The following is a 14,498-nucleotide window of genomic DNA, read 5'->3' as shown; positions in this document are numbered from 1 at the left end:
ACAAAATTAATTCTAGTTAATGCCTTTGTGGCAGATAAAGAACCCTGTAGGTCACAGCTGTGATTGACTCTCACTAGCTTTGCTTCCTCCATAATGGCAGAATTTTCTCATGGAGTAATCACTGGCAGCTTGTCAGGAATATGCCTTTTTGTCCCTCCCCTGTACTATGCACCACTCAAAGGAAAGGTATCTGAATGACTGGATTTCAGGTATCGGAGGGAGAAGAGAATGAAAGGTCTAGAGTGCAGTAGTAGAGTGCTTTTCAGGGAGATCGTTATCCACAATGGTCTCATATGATCTCAGAAAGCAGTCACCCTTACTAGGGTATGTCTGCACGAGGCTATGCCTCACACGCCCAACCAAGCCTTCCCTCTAACCACCAGGACTGCTGGAATTTTCCCTTAGCCTCTCTGTAGCTGATAAATACTTGTACAAAGATGGCAACGAGGGTAGGATGCAGGTAGTTTTACAGCTTTCTCTGTTTTGTAGTAAGGGTGGTGGCGAAGAATACTTTGTAGAGGAGAATTTAATATGTGTCCATGCACAAAACCTAGATTTCAATTTCTTGATGGAAATTGGAATTTTAAAAAATGTAACGTGTCTTACACCTTAAGCATTTGAGAAAGATCCATATCAAGCTAGATTTCTTCTACATCTTCACACTGAAAACAGTGTGTATTGATACCTGTATCTGTACATAGGTAGTATATACTATCTATCTATCTGTCTATCTATCTATCTATCCATCCACAATGAAAAAACATGGACAACATTGTATTTGCCTTGGCAATCATGATCAGACTGGCCAACTCCTATTACCCTATGATTGTAGCCTTTAATCACCTCTTGTCCAGGTTGCTAATATTGCTAAAGGCATATATGTTGTGTGTGTTTGTGTGTGTGTGTGTGTGTGTGTGGATTAGGTAACACTTCGAAAGACACTGTATGATGAAAAGAGACATTCCTTGGTGGATACCTTGTTATCTTCTTATTAATAAGATGCCCAAAGCTCAGATTAACTCCCTAAGACTTTGAAGATTGCCCCAATAGGCTTTTCTGAAAATCAGAGCATTGTAACCACTAGCTACCCTTTAGCCACCCATATTGAAATTTGGATATAAAAGTGATCCCATTTTTTTTGCCCCGTTTTATTTCCCCTTGTGGCTCTATTATCACCAAGGGGCACTCGGATTTATTTACCTTAATAGCATATTTCATTCTTTTCCATAGGACTAGAGATAAATGGATTTGTAAAGAGAAATGGAATTTGGTTTTTCTCCTTTTGGTAACTTAGTAGGAATTCCAAAATTATTCCTTGGGAGATTTTCCTCACTGTGACTAGATTATTGTCTGTGCTACATTTTAATTTCTTCTGCCCATATCAACATTTTTAAAAACATTTAAAAAAACATTTTAAAAAGATATGACTACTTAAAGACACATTGTGGTTCACTCTCTCTGGATATGAAGAAAAAGAGGTGAACAAGTTTCTGTTAATTAAAAGTGTGTGCTGGAGGGAGTGAGACCGTTGTGGGTCATTCTTTTGGTTGTTAATTTTGTGGTTAGTAAGCTGTGCCCTGTAGCACCTTGTGTCTGTTTCACTATCACTCTGGACATTTAAATGCTAGTTATCATGGTTTTTAAAATTATTGTATGTGAATTTTCCATATTTGGTTCCCTGGACATGATAAGCCATTGTTAAGCTCATGTTCATGAAGATATCATAGCTCTTATTTCTTTCCTGATGGTAAGGCACATATTTCATGCAGAAGTATAAAGAACTGATAGTGTTTTCCAATTTGCTGGGTTATTAGAGGAAGAAGCTACATAGTAAGGAGATGGAGGGAATGGAAACTTTTGTGCAACAGAGCAGGGAAAGATGGGCCAGAAGTGGGGATAAGGAGGCCCTACAAGAGCCACAGAGGCTAGTGTTTTAGATTTTGCTAACATAGCTGGGCATGTAAAGGCAGACAATTGGCTAGAAAGCTAGCTGGCTCAACAAAGTATGCTCACACAAAATTACCTTCTTGACAATGAACCTTACTAGACTTCCCCCAACTTTGTGTGTGTGTGTGTGTATTTCATGACTTATTAAATAGATTAGCTACATTGATTTTTACTTTGAGATTTCCAGGCAATCACACAATACTTGAATTTTTCAATCATGTTGCTACATTATATGTTAATAAAAGCCAATAGCAAACATTTAAAAAGTTTTCCTAGATTAGGGTCCTTCCAAGAATCAATAATCTCATTGACACGGTTCAAAAAGCTATCAATTCTATGAGGACCACTAATGGCTGAAGAAAGCATGCATGTAAACACCACCAGAAAAATCAATGTTCTTTCCAAGTCATCGATAATTCTTGATGGAAATTGGAATTTTAAAAAATGTAACATGTGTCTTACACCTTAAGCATTTGAGAAGGATCCATATCAAGCTATCTAGTGTCCTGGTGTCCAGGACAAGGCAACTATGGGTTAGATCTTATTGATCTGATAACTTATGCAGGTTCTAAGATTACAGTGTCGTATATATCACTCATTTGATAGCAGAGCAACCCTGTGAAGTGGAGAAGAAGGTATTCTCCTCTCACTGTTGTAAGACTTCTTAAGTCTCAGAATAAGAGAAGTTGTACATTGGCTGAGACACTTAGGGGATAGCTGGGAGTAAAGGTCTTCTGATTCCTATGTTTTTGCCCTTGGCGGTGATGGTTGCCCACACTATTGTGACTGGACATGTCATAATTACTTCTTATTTACCAATTCTCAGTAGGTTACAGATAAGCAGTTTCCAGGGAAACCTGAAAACTAGTAAAGGAGTAAAGGATCTGGAAGGGTCAAATACACAGTGTACCTCACCGTGTATTAACATAAGAGTATTCATTGAAGGTTAAGAACTGTACTTTTTCATACCCTACTATTGTCTCAGTGGTTACTGGAGTATCTCTACTTTCTCAAGTGGAAAGTATTGGGCATTTCTTCCCATGCATTCCCATTTTAGAGGAGATAATGATAAACAGAGAGTTCCTTAGTGAGATAGCCATAGCCAGCTACTAACCCCAAGACTGCTTCTTCTAGCAATGAAGAAATCTTTTATCCTCTAACAGTGTAACTTCTCTGTAGTGGATTCTGTCTTTGGTTGAATATTTTTACAATACAAATTTTTATTAAAATGAAAAGAAATGTTTACAAATGAAATGAAGCATCACCCTCAAAGAAACAGAAGTAATAGGTGAATGAAATGATCCTAGAAACTCCTCAATGTAATAATGAATTCAACATTCTTCAATCAAATTTAAAATTTAATTATAGGTAATTGTTCTGTTTTTAATGAAGTACTTTTGACATAATGCTCCATTATTATATAATTAGATAATTAACTCCATTAATCACCTTACAACTTATTTTTCTCTATGTTTTCTTTAAATATTTATATACTATGCCCATTTTTACAGCCACAAAGCTCACCATAATCAAGAATGTGAGTCAGGGAGAGCAATAAAAGAACTTGGTGAAAGACAGTTACTGTGATTTCCCCAAGTGTACCTCCCATGCTCCTTGATTTATCAAAAAATTAAATGTTTGCAAAATCTTTCATATTCTCAAGCCTATCACAGGCATTCAACATTTCATCTACCATTTGCTGACCATCTAATATGTGTCATTCATGCATGTCACTAGTCTTGGATTTGAAGGAAAGAGATAATAAGAGATGACTAAGGTGTAATCTTTAACCTAAAGGAGCTCATAATTTATTGATGGAGAACTTTTGAAGGATGTTCATGGCTCCTTCTCTTAAGAAGTTCACAGTGTAAAATAGGAAATCTGTCACAGATAGGAGAAACATATTAGATTTAGTGCCCTCAAAATGGCAGGAGAGTTTTTCTAGCTGCATCCAATCTTCTTCTGGTGACCTTGACCTGGTTTTGTTTACATATTGAGTTAACTCTGCACACACATGGGTCCTTACAGGTCTGCAGTAGACAGCTCAGGTCCCTGTTTACATTCTTGCCTCTTTGTTGATATACTAGTATGGCATGGTACTCATTTTCCATGTTCGTATGTCATTAAAGAATTATGTTTAAACTGCACTTACTTGGACCAGGAACAGTGCCTAACCCAGCTCTGCAGTCTTACACTGTATAATCTTAGGCAGGTTACTTAACCTTGTCATGCCTCAGTTTCCTCACCTGTAGAATGGGATATTCATAGAGTAGTGAGAATTTTAGAAGTTAACAAATATAAATCACATCACTTTCTAGCACACAGTAAAAATGCAAAATGATAAGTATTATTTCTATTCTATTTTTTTATTAGCATTAGCTAGGGATGCAATGAAAACAGACTCTATCAATATCTTCTTTCCTTTCATAAACTCACATTGGAATATCCATGAATTATTTTCATGGGAGTGGTTACAGGATTGTGTGTATTATGAATCTTCTTTTTTTTCGGAGGCAAAAAAAGAAAGAGAGAGAGAGAGATTGAATTGATTATTGTCTTAAAGTATCTTTTCCATTGCTTTGATTGTCTTAATGGTTATTTCCATGGGTATTGCACTAGTGAGCATTCTCATGGCTAAAAGAAGAAAAATAAAATGGAAAGGATGAGCAAAAAGATAGGAAAGTAACCTTCTCTTATTGCTGACTTAACTAGAATTTCATTGCTTAACTGCTTCAATTCTATTTACATGTGGTTACCCTAGATTCTGTACAATTTATTTATTGTCATTGTAGAGGACTCTTTCAAATTTGGTAAGCCACCTGAAACCTGGATATTGAAAATATCTTATGGAGGAACTATCTGCTTTGGGAGAAAGTTCCTGAAGAAAGCCTTTAGGAATCTCAACATTAGTTGAGAAATCAAGTGATTAAATATTGTAGTAACAAATGTTTTCTCTTGGAACTGTCCCAAAGGTTTTTTTTTTCTCTTTTTCATAATTAGTAAGAAAAAAAATCACACACTCAAAGGAATACTATAATGGACACCCTAATAGAGTATACTATGGGCTTTCTGCTGGGTGTCCATTATGCACTGAACTGACTATGGAACTCATGGGCGCATGGTAAAGGCAGGTTTCACTGAGAAAAATGGCGTTGCCCCTCAGGTTGGCCTTCTCCTCACACACCAGTGGGAACTGCTGCTCACAGAAGAAAATACAGCCAATCAGAAATGAGACGGAGAACCTGATATTTCACTAAGATACTGAGAGATGGGGCAGAAACTGACCCAGGGATTTTTGCTTATCTTGTCTCTAAAAATATTAAATTTCTTCAAAGTTGAGGTTCACATATTCTTTCTTTTCTCCAAGCACCTAGCTCACTGGTTATGCTCAGCAAAGAATTGTTACTTTGTTGATTGGTCATGGGTGGAAACTAAGATAACAGGTACTGAAATTTAATGATGAATATGGGGCAAGAGATCTGGAAAGTTCTATACTTTCATTATGTGACTTAATCCTCACAGCCAACAGTACCAGTAGACCTAAGGTCAACAGGACCAGTTCCAAATTGCAGATGAGTAAACTAAGGCTCAGATAGGCTAGATAAATTTTCCATAATCAAAACTATGTTTCTATCTCAGTTCCATCTTTGCACATTACCTGGAAAAAAAAATGAGGTTTACACTACAAAGTAATGATACCTTTTGCTTCTTTACTATTTCTTGCCCTTAATGTTAACTATTAATGTCAGAGCCCTATTTCTTTTGCATATAATTATTCATTAAGGTAGCAGGATTTTTTGAGGATTATAAGAAAGAAGAGCTACAATCTGACTTAAGAATAAAAAATCCAGGAAAATACCCCAAGACAAAAAATACAAATAGTATTTTGAAGATATTCTTCCAGCAAATAGCTTAACCAAAATGAATCCATCTTTAAATCCAGCTGCTGGGGATACTAAATTACATTCAGTTAACTGCATGATACCAACAGATTCCTAAGCACTTCAGTTGTGCTCTTTTTAAATTGCGTAAGGACTCCAGGGACTTCTTGGGAGATGGGGAAAATGGGAGTGGATATTGATTAAAAGAAAGCCTTATAACTCATCAGATGAATGAATGTAGAGCTGTTGGAAGAAACTGAGACCTCTTTTTCATAGGCATTTATAATCTAACCTGATGGGAGACACCAAGGGCTCAGAAGCAAGACGAATCTCTATGAACTTCAGTTTCCCAACCTGTAAAATAGGAAAGCAAACACCTGCTCCCACGACCCCCACACCTTAGCAAAAGGAGAAAAGTTGTATGATAGTCACATGTTGGAGCTCAGCAGCTCCAGGTTCTCTTTTTTTCCCCTCCTAATCTCATCCCTGTGCTTCGGTTGAGGTGCTGTTTGTAAGGCAATGTTGTTTGCGAAGGTTGCTCTGTCAAATAGCCTTTTTCTTCTTCTCTGCTCCATGAAAGAGTAAAACAAGGCTCTTAAAATCCACAATTCCTGGGACGCCTGATGCTCAACAGTCCAGCAGTTGAGCATCTGCCTTTGGCTAGGGCGCGATCCTGGCGTCCTGGAATCGAGTCCCACATTGGGCTCCCTGCATGGAGCCTGCTTCTCCTTTGTCCTATGTCTCTGCCTCTCTCTCTCTCTGTGTCTCTCATGAATAAATAAATAAAATAAAATAAAATAAGATCCACAATTTCTACCAATGTCAAAAAGAACTTTTCACAAGTGGATAGAGCTTCAGGTACTGTGAAGGGCAGATGGGCCAGAACTGTTCAGTAGAACTCCATGCTGGCTGGGGAGTTGTGAGGCTATACCTAGATTTTATTTATTTATTTATTTATTTATTTATTTATTTTTAAAGATTTTATTCACTTATTCATGAGAGACATACAGAGAGAGGCAGAGGGAAAAGCAGGCTCCTCACAGGTAGCTTGATGTGGGACTCGATCACAGGACCCTGGGATCATGACCTAAGCCAAAGGCAGACACTCAACCACTGAGCCACCCAGGCATCCCTATACCTAGAGTTTAATAAGGAAGTCTAAATGTCTGACAGTCTTGTCCTGGCTAAGTCAAGTGCAAGCCAGACTGCCTTGAAGGGAAACCCTTATATTATACCAGTTAGTTGATGAGCAAGGAAAAGTTAGTGATGGCAAAGGCCAATTTCTCTGCATGGAATGGATTCAAATATACAGAAAGTACCAGGTCAAAAGTGAAAAGTGGTGCTTGTTCATTCCTCTGATAGAAGAAGGATCATAAGGGAGGAGGAGTTACACTTTGCAAGAATTGAAAAGAGAGAGGACTCAGAAGACATATCAACCAGCCCCAGTGAAAGGGCAGCTATACTGTACTAGACTTCTATGACTACAGAAAGTTTCAGGCTGATGGGATAACTTCATTCTGATGGGAAAAATAAAAATTGTTTCCTCTAGTTCTGACAGCCCAGCAAGGAAAAAGAGGTATTAGCAGAAGTCTGAGCCTTCGGGGGTCTGGCCCACATCCCAGCCATATCCTGAGAAAATGGCAGGACTTCCAAAAATTCTTGTGGCAGGCATTCGCATTTCCTGTCCTAAATGGTTAGGCCATCTGGAATGTCTATTATGGAAGCATTAAACTTATGGAACTGTCCTCACGGGCTCTCAAAACCACTTCAAGTATTCCACAGAATAAAAATAAGTTGAATAAACACAAACTATGCAGATTACCAACTCTTCTAGAGGAGGAGGCACAAATGTACCAAAGTCATATGGAATTATAAAAAAATAAAAACTAAGAATTTTTAAAGTGCATTTTGTTGAGTGATTTCAAAGGGTAAATTTAAGATATAGAACTGAATCTAAGGTCAGGACATTCTGGCCATGGTCTTCTGGACTTCTGACAGCTACCTAACATCTGTATGCTAACGGTCTCCACACAGGCAAGACAAGACCCACCTCCCAAAAAGCAGCCAAAGTGCTTTAACAATGGAGAGGCAGGCATATCATCTGTCTACAAACAAGACAGCATTACTCTTCTTTAGATGTCACTGCCACTTTAGAATGTGCATGTAAAGGAATTGACAAGTAAAAATACATAACATGAAATCTAGTCATGGTGCAAACATGCCCACACATAATATAAAAGTTTTCTGTGCCTGTTTAGCAAATTTACCACAAATTTAGCAACTTTAAACAATACCGTTTACGATCTCCCAATTACATAGGTCAGAAGTCCAAGCAGGCCTCACTGAGTTCTCTGCTTTCAGGCCAGAAGACTAAAATCACAGTATCTTCTAGGCTGGGCTCTAACCTGGAGGCAGTGGGGAAGAGTCCAATTCCAGGCTCATTCTGGCTGCTGGAAGAATTCAGTTCTATGTGGTTGTAGGACTGAGATCTCCATTCTCTCGTTGATTGTCAACTGACTCAGCTCCTTAAGGCTACCTGCATTCATTCTCACGTAGCCTTCCCTGTCTTCAAACAAGTAAGGCCACTGATTCCTTACAATTTCTCCATTACTCCCACCTGGATAATCTCCGTTTCCATATATGGAACATACTCACAGGAATAATGCCAGGAGGCAATGATCATGGAGATCATCTTAAAATTCTGCCTACCATACATAGTTTATGACTCATTCTAGAGACAGAAACAACTCTGTGCTTTCCTACCAAATGATGACTTTGGTTAAGAACATCAGAGAGGAAGCAGCCTGCATTTTTGTGTGGAATGTATAATCACAGATAGTCTGATACATGGTGGTAGATGTGGTTGTTAATTTCATATGACTACTGCTTAGTATTCTTTAAAATGACCTTGGGCATTGACCCTTGGTCATGACCTCTGCCCATATAGTTCCTTGACTTCCAATCTTACCCCATCCCCCATCATAGAAGTCTCAGGCCTGAAGCTTGAAGAAACCTCAACCTCTGGCCATAGGGCTCTTCTGAATACAGTCAGTTGTTGATGTTGCTCTGTCCACATTGATTTCCTTATATAAACCTTTTTCTCCTCCAGTCTACTCTGAATACCTCAAGGGCAGTTAAAGTGCCCAAGGGGATTCTACTCACCTGTGAATCCCCTGGTAAATCGTTTCTGAGACCTGACCCAGAACAGATGCGCAACAAATGATTGTAAAATTGAGATAGGTAGTGCCATTCCCCTGTACTGTGTTATGCATAGGCAGTAAATTATATGCCCAACAGTTTTGCATGCTGTTATGTTAGCAAAACAGATTAAGGTTTTAAGTCCCACAATAGCCAATCAATATATATTGCAACACAGAATCCATACACTTCTAAATGAGTTTGTACAGTTCAGTTACTTTCTTTCCCCATTCAGGTAATACAATCCTCATATTTAATCTGTCGTCTGATATGTGAGCTCTCAGAAGCCAGGGGATTATCTTCTTTGCTCCTACAAATGATATCAGAATTAGCTACAGTGAATATGTCAGTGCCACTTCTGCTACAGGTAACCACATGATGTGGGGAGTAGGCAGCTATGGTCAATGAAGTAGCTCTTCTCCACTCAGATTATTCCAAAAACAAATCGTCAACCCATAACAACACCATTTTAACCCAATGAACATAGGAGGTTCAGGGCCACCAATTAAAATGTGAATAAATAAAGAAAAATATTTAAAAAATAAAAAAATAAAATGTGATGTGGAAATCTAATAGGTATAGCCAGGTCTATGACAAACGACTGCATAGGGAACATACCTACAGGGCTTCACTGCTGGATGGCACTAGGTGTGCAGACACTTCCATCCAGAATATGGCATTTAACTGCTGCCCATAAAGGATAAGGAACCACTTCTTAGATAAGCAGGGTCAGAGTGGGAACATAAGTATGCATCATTGGGGCTGCTCTGAGGAACCCCCTGATTGCAGAAACGGAATGTCTCCAGTGAAATGCAATTAAATGCTGTCCAGAGGCTAACACAGACCCAGGGACTTTTGTGGAATAAAAGATGATTGGAGAGCTGCCAAGTGAAAGAAGGGGTAGGGAAAAACTATTGTAACTTTGAATCATAAATGATCTCTCCATGGAGGGTCCCTAAGACAGGCTCAAATGACCTGCCTCTTTGCATTTCCAATAGATTAACAATGGACAGATGTCCCAAGGAATGAGGGACCATGTCAGATTTGGATACTTAAACATCAGCAAGGTCACTGAGGACAAGTTAGTAATTTAACATTTTTGTATAGGTGCTTTCTATATGTTGGTTAGGCATTAGAATATGCTAGGCTATAAATGTAAAAACCAATAGATGAGCTGTATATAAACTGATGCTAGAGAGAAAAACTAGAAAATGAAGATGGCTATGAAGGTGATGTCTTTATTGTTTACCATCATTATAGGTTACCATATATTCTATTCTAAGAATAATCCCTGGCTTTAAGCTTAAAAAATTATAGACTGAGTAAATGGTCTTCTTAGTACATCAGCATAAGCTCCTTTACATAGGGCTCAAAAGCTGTTCAGAAAACATTGCAAGTGTATTTTTCAATGAATAAGTACATCATTGAAGTAGTTCTAAATAGACCAAACTTTATAATATTTTGGTTAAAGTGGTTTTTCCCCCCCCAGGGAGCCCTCTTGTGGGTAACAAGCATATTACTGAAACACAGATTATCAGTGACTTGGTTGAAATTGAGTTGGGAAGAATGCTTCATGTTTCATTCATGATCAGCCTGAATATGTATTCACTTTTCTGCCCCCACATTGTTTCTCCATTTATAACTTCCCAAATTTATTTTATTTTTTTTAAATATTTTTTATTTATTTATTTATGATAGTCACACACACAGAGAGAGAGAGAGAGAGAGAGAGAGGCAGAGACACAGGCAGAGGGAGAAGCAGGCTCCGTGCACCGGGAGCCCGACGTGGGATTCGATCCCGGGTCTCCAGGATCGCACCCTGGGCCAAAGGCAGGCGCCAAACCGCTGCGCCACCCAGGGATCCCAACTTCCCAAATTTAATTTTAGAATCCTTGACTTCTAAGTTTTCAGAGAACTTAAAGGTCATCTGGTCTGGTGGCTCCTAAACTGACTGATCATCATTATCATCCAGGGAGTATTTGAAAAGTATATACCCTTGGGTTATACTCAAAGATATTCTGGGTAGGTATGTCTGGAAAGGGGCTACCAATCACTAGTGTTTTAAATATCCTCTGGTGATTCTGATTCTGAATCAAACTTAACAATGCAACTGTCCAGCTCCCCTTGTGATTATACTTGCTGCAACACAAAGGGTATTCATCCTGAAAGTTATTCATTCTCTCAGCATATCCAACTGTGCATCTGACAGGGATAAGGTCCTGCTTAACTTCCTGTCCCCCAAGAACCTAGTGTAAGAATGAGTAAAGGGTAGATAATAAGTTCTTATTAAATTGAGTTAGGTAATTCCAATCTACTAATCAATATTGCTAATCATATTAAGGCCATAGTCCCATTGGCTTTGTACATTGGAAAACCTTAAACAAAGAGATCTCAGTATAAAGTAACCAATCAGTAGAATGACCTCACAGAATCGAGGAGCATTCAAACAAGTCTCATGCATATTTGTAGTCTTTATGTTGAATGGTGGGAATAAAGTTGATATTTGTTTTCCCTCACTTATATTTTAAAAGAATCTGCTGTTATATTTCAGTTCAAGTTAATAAAGTTTTTCAGCCCTTCTCACCATTCAATGTAATGTACTTGTATGACTGCAGTAATGGAAAAAAGACAATCATGGATACTCTCATTTATATGCACAATTTTGAATTCCAAGAAAATAGGAAGCAAGTTACCATGCATTTACCTTTACAAATGCTGGGATGAGGCAAGATTGGATATAAGCAATTGGATCTGACGATAATATATTCCATTTGCAATTGTTAGAGATTTATGCAAGATAGCAGGTAACACCTTCCTTTTGAATTTCAAATGCTGTATAACCTTTTGAAGATAACAAGGGATATTCATCCGAAATAATGGTAGGAAATTTATAACAGAGACCACATAATTAGTTGTTATTTTTTGCAAGTATCATATACTCTGATAGGAACATGGTTAGGGAAAAAATATATATACTCCTTAATAAAAAATCAGCCTAGCTTCTCTCCTTTCCTTTCTCTCCCCTTCCCTTCCCTCCCCTCCCCTCCCCTCTCCTCTCCTCCTCTCTCTCTTCCCTCTCCTCTCATCCCCTCCTCTCCCCTCCCTTCCTCTACTTTCCTGTACTTCAGTTGAACAGCTTGGTACATAGAGTATCCAACAATTTAGAAGAATGTAAATTAAATGTAAAAGCATTCTGAAATGCTTATGAGCTCTATTGGATTCTCAGGTTTATTTCTAAGTGTATCCTTAACAAAATAGAAAATTATATGGTTCTAGGTTAAATTCCTCATCACGATAGGTATCCATCGTCCCAAACCTAGCAATTCATGTAAGAAGGAAAAAAAACACGAATTTAAATATCTTAGAGTGGCCATTCTTTACATGATATTTTCCAGCAGAATTCAATACTTCACCTTCAATATCAGAGTAAAGCTACTTCAAAGCAGCCTTACTCCAACATGAGTAACTGAACAGGTGTTCCCTTAGAACCATGGCCTGGCAATTCTGTTCATTTAGGCTAATGTTTTAAGCTGATATTTCCAGATATGACCATTAACTGGTTGAGATAGCTCATGCAGAGCAACCTACTGCACTGAGTCTTCATATATCTCTAGAAAATTCTCCAATGTGCAGCGGCTACTCGTAAGTGATCGTATGCATCTCTGCCATTTCAACTTCGTCTGGTATTCAGAGAGAGAGAAAGAATCTTCTATCTCATTTCACCAAGCTCTTAATCTTCGTCAAGTGAGGTAGAATGATTCTCATTTTGCTCCCTAGAAGACCCTTTCAATTCCAAGCATAGTTTTAAAGGCACTTCTTTTGTACCAGACCTCTTGATGCAATTTCAGAGGGAAACTCCTTGACTCCTTGGCTATTCCTCTGTCACCTTCCTCCTACTTGTATACAGCCAGAGAAAACATATTCCTAAACATAGTACCAGCTGGATAGTCATTTACTCCTCTTTACATTTATCCAGTGACTTCTAAGTCCTGCTCTGTCAAATATTAAATGAGGGATGTCCTCCTCCCTCCCCACAACACAAAACACCCTCCTTCTTTGCGAAGACAAAAAAAAGGTAATGTGTTAATAGTAATATAAGTTCTCATAAAGTAACAGCAACAAAAAATACTGTAGACAATAAAGTCTATAGGAATTCAGCATATTACATGGTTACATGGTTACATTTTCCAGAATAGCTAAGGGAAGCCCTAGGGAGAAAGAGATGTGAGAATTTAGAGGATCATGAATTTCCAGAGGAGAAAGAATATATTTTGTCTGTGGAACTCGCTGCCCTCTCAAGCAGGAGGAGGTCCAATCTGGATGCCACTCTTTAAAGGGGACTGATCCCTAGGCTGCTCAATATTTTCATATACATAGTTGTTGGCTGGCTATATTCAATCTTATATCTGTCCTTAAATTAGAACCTAAATGTCAACTTAAGACAACAAAACTTTAGTTGAAAATGGTTGGGCACAAACTACTAAATGCAAATTATATACTGTTTGCCAAAGACATGACTTGGGAGCATACAGACAATTTCACATTACAAGTGATATCCAGAAATATCTGCATTATGATTCTTGTGTTAACTATAATACTAATGTTCCATAATTAAGTGATTTAGGTCTGGACTTCTTTTTCCTAGCCCTGATTCTGTAATTCTCTAGTTGGAAGATCACTTCTTTTTACCAGAGTTCTTCCTTTCCTTCTTCTCCTTCTCCTTCCCATCTCCTTTTCTCTTTCTTTGTTACAGAGCATTGATACTATAAAACTCAGTGTTTAAAATAAAGACCCTTTTAGTTTCCATAAAAGACCCCACTGACCATATTTCAATTCTGGGGGAGGAGCAAGATGGCGGAAGAATAGGGTCCCCAAATCACCTGTCTCCACCAAATTACCTAGAAAACCTTCAAATTATCCTGAAAATCTATCAATTCGGCCTGAGATTTAAAGAGAGAACACCTGGAATGCAACAGTGAGAAGAGTTCGCGCATCTATCAAGGTAGGAAGGCAGGGAAAAGAAATAAAGAAACAAAGGCCTCCAAGGGGGAGGGGCCCCGCGAGGAGCCGGGCTGAGGCCGGGGCGAGTGTCCCCAGGACAGGAGAGCCCCGTCCCGGAGGAGCAGGAGCTGCACCGACCTTCCTGGGCGGAAAGGGGCTCGCAGGGGGTTGGAGCAGGACCCAGGAGGGCGAGGATGCCCTCGGGTTCCCTGAGACAGTAACAGACACCTGCGCCCCGGGAGAGTGCGCCGAGCTCCCTAAGGGCTGCAGCGCACGGCGGGACCCGGAGCAGCTCGGAGGGGCTCGGGCAGAGGAAGAGGCTCCGTGCAGAGGGGCCTGCGCGGTTCCAGGAGCAGCTCGGAGGGGCTCAGGGGCGGCTCCGCAGAGGGGGTTGCGCGGCCCGGGAGCGCGAATCCACCAGCGCAGGCTCCGGAGCACAGGGCGCCGGGACACAGCCCAGGATCCGGCCTC

General features: G+C 39.3%; 1 long non-coding RNA gene across 2 annotated transcripts in view; it reads right to left on the bottom strand.

Moving 5' to 3' along the window:
• The window catches only part of LOC112664739 (uncharacterized), a 58,292-nt gene extending 46,265 nt beyond the window's left edge, over window positions 1-12,027 (bottom strand). For both annotated transcript variants that reach the window (XR_003139932.3, XR_003139933.3), the window contains exons 1-2: window positions 11,731-12,027; window positions 4,100-4,193 (exon numbers count right to left, since the gene is read on the bottom strand). This is a non-coding gene — a long non-coding RNA (uncharacterized LOC112664739). The remainder of the gene's footprint in view (window positions 1-4,099; window positions 4,194-11,730) is intronic.
• Window positions 12,028-14,498: the final 2,471 nt, after the last annotated feature.

The sequence above is a fragment of the Canis lupus genome, chromosome 17, assembly GCF_003254725.2.
Source record: "Canis lupus dingo isolate Sandy chromosome 17, ASM325472v2, whole genome shotgun sequence".
Taxonomy (NCBI): Eukaryota; Metazoa; Chordata; class Mammalia; order Carnivora; family Canidae; genus Canis; species Canis lupus.
The sequence above is the reverse complement of the archived record's forward strand: the minus strand, read 5'-3'. Positions and strand labels throughout refer to the sequence as shown.